Here is a 7,495-nt window from a genome sequence, read left to right on the forward strand (position 1 = left end):
GGTAGGGGCGCCTGCGTGGCTCGGTCAGTTGAGCATCTGATTCTTGATTTCAGCTCAGGTCATGGTCCCAGGGTCATAGGATCAAGCCCTGTGTCAGGCTCTGCGCTCAGCACAGAGTCTGCTTGAGATTCTCTCTCTCCTTCTCCTTCTGCCCCTCCTCCTGCTCTCTCTCTCTCAAATAAATAAATAAATCCTAAAAAAAAAAAAAAAAAAAGTGGAGAGTAGATTAGTGGTTCCCAGAGGCTGGGGGTGGGGGTCATGGGGAAACATTGGTCAAAGGGAAATGCTCAGTTATCGGAGTAAGTTCTGAAGATAATGTACAGCATGTGGACCGTAGTTAATAATACTATAATGCATGCTTGAAATTTACTCAGAGAATAGATCTTAAGTGTTTTGACCACAGAAGAACAATAAGCAAAACAAAACGATGAAAGGTGATGGATGTGTTAATTAGCTTGATTGTGGTAATCATTTCATGGTAGGTACATATGTCAGACGATCATGTTGTTCACCTTAAATATATACAGTTTTATTCACCAACTATGCCTCAGTCAAGTTAGAAGAATAACTTTTAAATAAAATAAAATAGGGAGGGGCACCTGGCTTAATGACCTGCCATCATTAAAGGTCCAACTCTTGGTTTCGGTTCAGGTCATGGTCTCACGGTTGTGAGATTGAGCCCCACAGTGGGCTCCTCATTCAGTGTAGAGTCTGCTAGAGATTCTCTCTCCCTCTCCCTCTGCCCCCCTCCAAAATAAATCAATAAACTGTTAAAATAAATAAATAAATAAAAATAAACAAATAAAATGGGGATATAGTATACCTCATGGAATTGTCATAAGGATCAAGTGTATATACATACATACATACATATATATACACACATATATACATACTTGACAGATATTCACACATACAGTATCTAGATCAATATCTAGATACTATGTGTGTGACTATATGTAAATATGTATATATTTATATATATCTAGTATCTAGATACTATACCAAGATACCGTATGAATATCTAGATACTAGATATCTAGTATCTAGATATTGATCTAGATACTATATATATATATATAAATATATACATATTTGTATACAGTCATACACATAGTATCTAGAACATATGGCATCTAGAACTGTGCCTGGCGCACCATAACTACTATAGAGCTGTTTGCTATGTTTTTTGGAGAGATGGTTCTAGATAGGTGTGCTTTGATCTGTGGTCCTCAGACTTAATGGTCTCAGAAACTCTTTGCACTCTTAAAATTGATAGAAGGCTTCAAGGAGCTTTTTTTTAGGTGGGTTGTACCTGCCGATGTTTACTGTATTTTCAATTAAAATGTAAAAAAATAGCTTTGAAAATACTTACTCATTCATCTAAAAGTAACAATAAGCTCATTACATTACCTGGTAACATAAAATCTTTTCTATGAAAAGCAACTGTGCTTTCCAAAACAAAATGCACTTAATAAGCAAGCAATGATATTTTACACGTTTGAAAATCTCTGTAATGTCTGCTTAATAAAAGGCAGCTGGGTGCTACATTTATAGCAGAATCTCGCCACTTGTGATACCGCATGTCTTGAAGCCACTGGAAAATTCCACTGTATGCTTGGAGGGCATGACGGTGAAAAGGGCAAATAAAATCTTAGGACTGTTATAAAAATAGTTTTGATCTTGTAGATGCTCTGAGAGGTTCCCTGAGCCACACTTTGAGAACTACGCAGTACACTGAGGAGAGGGAGAGAGCAGAGAGAAACAGGAATATTGTCATGTTTTCACCCAGTTTGCATTCACCAAAGGAATCATGAGGAAGAGAAGGCAGGGATCAGATTTGCTCTCTTGACCCAAATCTCCTCCAGTCTTTTAAATTAAAACACCACCACCCGCCCTGTACTGGACATTCACACGGACCAGGCATGAGACAAAGCCTTTGAGACACATTGTTACTGCTCACTCAACTCTAAGGGGTGCAGGCTGTTCTGATTGCCTCCACCCCGCTGCACAGTCGCAGAGACACAGACTGAGCGACTTTTCCAAGGTTGCCCAGCATTCCGGAGACTCAGTGCCCAGTTTTCCCGACTCAGGAGCTCCTGCTCTTTGATACAGAGTTTGAAGGTCTCCCTCCACCTAGCTTAGCAATCGTCCAGGTGGACACTAAAGCCTTCGTACTGGTCCCTGGGCTCCATCCCCAGTGGTTCTAACCACTGGCACCCAGGCACCCATTATGCTTCATGACTCAGATGATTCTAATGTGTAGCCGGGGTTGAGAACAACTGGGCCGCTCAAAGCACAGCCCTCTGACAGCAGCCACCTGGGAGCATATTACAAGGAAGAATCCTCCCACACAACTGCCTCCAGCAAGACACTCTGAACCAAAATTTGCTTTTTGACAAGAGCGCCAGGTGATTTGTATGCACATTACAGTGTGCATTTAGCCTGGACTAAAGGAAAGTGACCTGAGATCTCTGCCAGAGGGGAGGAGGCAAGATCAGGCAGTGGTTAGAGCCCAGGCTCTGTGGCAGGTGCAGCTCATTACAAATCCCCCTACCGGCCACAGCTTCTCTCTTAACCTCGGAGCCCACACTGCTCTGAGCTTAATAACGGAGTAAAGACAAGTGGTCCTAAAGTTTCTGAAACCTTCACTGGGGAGGTTCAGAGGAGCCTGTAAAGGACTCACCTAGAACTGCAAAAATTCAAACAATTCTTTGCGATATTTTAAAATTTGCATTTTATGATTTTTTTTTCATTTTTAAGGAGTTACAATTGATATTCGGCACTGTGCATGCGTAAATTATATGGCATAATGACTTGACTTGCATAGCTTGTGGAATGATGACCCTAGAAAGTTTAGTTAACATTCACCATCTCATATAGATGCAAGGGGAAAAAAGAGAAAAAAAAAAGTTTTCTTCTTTGTGATGAGGACTTCCAGGGTATACTCACTTAGCAACTTTCAAATACACCATTCAGCAGTATTAACTATAATCATCATGCTATATGTTACATCCCCAGCACTAATATGTATTACAACTGGAAGTTTGTATTTTTAGATCACTTTCTCCCAACTCCCCCTCCCCCACTCCCTGCTTCCGATAACCACAAATCTGACCTCTTTTTCTATACGTTTGCTTTTTGGGTTTTTTTGGTGCTGTTGCTGATGTTGGTTTTTTGTTTGTTTGTTTAAGAGTCCACATATAAGTGAGATCATGCAGCATTTGTGGCTAGTTTGCCTTTAGGAGCAAACAAATCCTTTGTTTTGGGTATACAGCAAGGCAGCTTCCAGCAGGGAAACGGTGAAGCAGAAATCTTTTCTTGGGACACCTGGGTGGCTCAGTTGGTTGGGCAGCTGCCTTCGGCTCAGATCATGATCCCAGTGTCCTGGGATTGAGTCCCACATCGGGCTCCTTGCTTGGCAGGGAGCCTGCTTCTCCCTCTGTCTCTGCCTGCCATTCTGTCTGCCTGTGCTCGCTCTCTCTCCCTCTCTCTCTCTGACAAATAAATAAAATCTTAAAAAAAAGAAAAAGAAAAAGAAAAAGAAAAGAAATCTTTTCTTGAGAGAAGAGAGTTGCTTTTGTGGAGATGAAGTTGCTTTTGGAGAAACTAAAGAGAGAGGAGAAGAGGGGAGGGCACTGGTTTTGCTTCCTCTGAGTTGCAGTGGTGAGAATTGGAGGAAGTTTGGCAGCCCCTTTCCTGTGTGGCTAGCTGAGACTCTGAAAACACGTGCTGCAGCCCAGGTCGTGCTCCCTATCTGGAAAAGGCGCACAGGGGCAGACACTGAAGTTCTTATCTCAACCACCTTTCCCTCACCATCCTTCTTTACTGAGTCTCCGTGTGCCGAGTGCTTGCTTTCCAGACTCCCTTACACTAGGGAGGCTAGGTGACCTGGTTCTCACCAACAAAATGTAAGGGGAAGTCTACAGCTGGGAAGAGAGAGGGAGAGGAGATAGTTCTAGGAATCATTTCCCTCCTGGTTACCATGAAGATCAGGAGGAGAGCTCTCTTCCCTGAACATCTTCTTTTCTACATTAGGAGACTAGTGAAGACTTGATGCCTGGTGCTATGGCAACCACTTTGTGACCATGAGGTGCCAACCAAGTTGAAGATGCCAGAGTAGAAGACTGGAAAGAGTCTGGGCCCCAACATTGTTGAACGTGAACCAAAGGTGAGATCACCTATGTCCTAACTTACTTTTGTATGATAACAAAAATCCCTATTGTTTGGGCTTTTTTTTTTTTTTTTTTGGTCCTGTCACTTGAATTTTTCCTGACAGTTTTGGGGGCATTGGGAAGTTATCCCCATGGTAGCCACACAGGGGACCCCAGAGGTCACCATGAGACTACTCCAAGCAGTTTTTTTTTAATATTTTATTTATTTGAGAGAGAGACAGTGAGAGAGAGCATGAGAGGCGAGAAGGTCAGAGGGAGAAGCAGAGCTCCCCATGTTGCTGGGAGCCTGATGCGGGACTTGATTCCGGGACTCCGGGACCATGACCTGAGCCAAAGGCAGTTGCTTAACCAACTGAGCCACCCAGGCGCCCCAAGCAGTTTTATGGACCACAGAAAATGAAGGACCTGTGGGAGCCAATGCAGGGAAGGAAAAACAGGTGGCTACCACACGGTGATTGTAGCTGACTGTGATTTGTGAACATCTATGATGTACCCCGTTGGGGAATCTAGAAAAAACCCATGTGCCCTTTGCAAAAGTGACTGAATCTTCTAAAATGAGTGGCATGAGTTATAGATCAAAGGCATTAAAAGCAGCATGACAATCAATTAGTGATGTCCATCACAGGCACAAAATAATGGAGTGATAGCAATGGGTGTATCCACATTTGTTTATTCCTAGCAACTCCCTCCAGATATGTATCTGGAGATGTCAGTGGAGTGAAGTATCTCCCATTCCCACCCCGAGAGAAAGTCTACTGTTAGAGTCTCTGGGGAACCTCAGCCTCCTCTCAGCCTTGCCCAGCAAGGACTTCCAGGACTCCCAGGCTCTCCCCCACACCCTGTGCTAACCACCTCCCACAGTCTGCTGAGAGCAGGACCCACCTCGTGTGTATGAACCACAAAGAATGAGGCAATGACCCTGGCATTTAGTAGACACCCAAGGAAAATATTAATGACACCATCAGGGTTCAATATCCAGGCAGTTGCCTGCTTGAGGCAATTAGAGAAGTACTGAAATATCATCTTATCAAGCGCTTGAATGCCCACTGTTCAAAGTCATTCCCACTTAGAGTTAGGTTGATGTTTCCAGAAGGGCATGGGATTGGGAAGGGCAGGTTTGCATCCTGCCTCAGCTGTGACAATTTGGAGAAGCCACTCAACCTTTCCAAGCTCTGGTTTTGTCATAGCAAGGCACAGACACCTACCTCAGAAGGTTCTGCAGTTAAATCTATGGAAATGGACTTTGGCGACTCCAGAGCCCTGAACCCCACATTCATCTGGGAGATGATCTACTTTGCAGAGAAGAGAGGATTCTGACAGGCTTGGATGCAAAATAGACATACTCTAAAAGGGAAAAACAAGACTGGAATTTACTTATTCATTTAGTCAACAAGTATCTGATGAGCCATGCCCTGGTCTGGGCAAGGAAGACAAGGGTGAACAACAGACATGACTCCTCTTACCATTGAGCTTAGAGCTACACTGTCCTTACAGTAGCCACTAGCCACATGAGGCTATTTCAATTTAATTAGGAACTTTAATTAATTTAATTTAAAATTTAATTTAATTTCAGGGTGCCTGGGTGGCACAGTCAGTTGAGTGTCAGACTCTTCGTTTTGGCTGTCCCGATCTCAGGGTTGTGAGATGGAGCCCAGCACTGGGTTCCGCACTCAATGCAGAGTCTGTCTGAGAGTCTCTCTTCGTCTCCCTCTGGCCCTCCTGTTTGTGTTCTCTTTTTCTCTACAATAAATATTTCTTAAAATTGTATTTAATTTAAAATTTAATTTAATTAAAAACTGACATTTCATTTCCACAGTCATCCTAAATACATAGGAAGTGCTCATTCGGGATGTCTGGGTGGCTCAGTCAGTTAAGTGTCTGCCTTTGGCTCAGGCCATGATCCCAAGGGTCCTGGGATTGAGTCCTGCATTGGGCTCCTTGCTTACTGGCTTCTCCCTCTGCCTGGCACTTGCCTTGCTTGTGTTCCCTCTCTCTTTCTTTGACAAATAATCTCAAATATCTTACTATACAAAATATGAAATCATAAAAAATTATAAAAATCTTAAATCTTAAAAAAACAAAATCTTAAAAATATAAAATATAAAATCTTAAAAAAATAAAAAAATAAAGTGCTCAATAGCCTCACGCGGCTAGTGGCTACCCTAACCGACAGCACAGATGCAGAACGCGTCCATCACTGGGGCTCCTGGGAGGCTCAGTCAGTTAAGTATCTGACTCTATTTTGCAGCTCAGGTCATGATCTCAGGGTGGTGAGATCAAGCCTACGGGGAGCCCCACAAGTGGTAGAGGGAGTTGGTTGGAGATTCTTCACCTCTCCCTCCCCCTGCCCCTCCCCCCCCCACCTCCCTGCATGGGCTCTATCTATAATAAAAAAAAAAAAAAACCTAAAAGGAAAAAAAAAAAAAAAAAAAAAAAGAACACTTCCTCCATTGTAGAAAGTTCTCATTGGGAAAGCACTGGGTTACAGCCTAGCTGGAAAGGCAGACACTAAACAAAGAGCCACACAGACACCTAATTACACACAGCGACGTTTGTTAGTGGAAATCCGGGGGGCAGTGCTCTTGTCATTTTTCAGGTGAGTAACAGAGCCAGGGAAGCCTCTGGTTTTCATTTACCCAAAGAGGACTGAACATTTGAGAGCCTGATGCAGCTCCGCAGCTACACAGCCTAGAGCTATCGTCTCCAGGGCTAGAGAGAAACTCTGAGGACAGGAGGCTCATCTGCGATGTCAGAAGATATCTGACCTTGCAGCAAATTATACCAGTTTAGCCACTGAATGAAAGGAACAGCCAGGATTGAATGCCAGCTCTGTCAACGGTATGATCATGAACCATTAATTAGCTCCTCTGTGCCTCAGTGTCCCCATCCGTAACATGGGGTGAATAATAATATCTGGTCTAGAGGACTACTGGGAGGATTAAATATTTTAAAGAATATAAAGCTCTTAGAACAGCATCTAGCACACAGTAGCACTACATACCTTATAATGATGATAATGGTGGTGGTGGTGGTGGTGATTCTCCATGATTCTTTGAACAAGGTAGGGGAGGTGGGTGGTATGCACCTGCCACTCAATAGCCGCCTATATTTTCCTTCTTTGCTTCCCAAAGTAACATCACCCAAAGCTAAAACTGATCATCGCATTGAGGATCCCTCTATAAAATAAGTCTGAAAGGGGAATATATATATATATATATATATATATATATATATATATATTTCCACGTGCCAGACTCTACATAAATAATTGTACATTTATTATGTGTTTAATCTTCATAACAATCCCCAAAGGCATGTAC

Source organism: Mustela nigripes, chromosome 11 (genome assembly GCF_022355385.1).
Source record: "Mustela nigripes isolate SB6536 chromosome 11, MUSNIG.SB6536, whole genome shotgun sequence".
Classification (NCBI taxonomy): Eukaryota; Metazoa; Chordata; class Mammalia; order Carnivora; family Mustelidae; genus Mustela; species Mustela nigripes.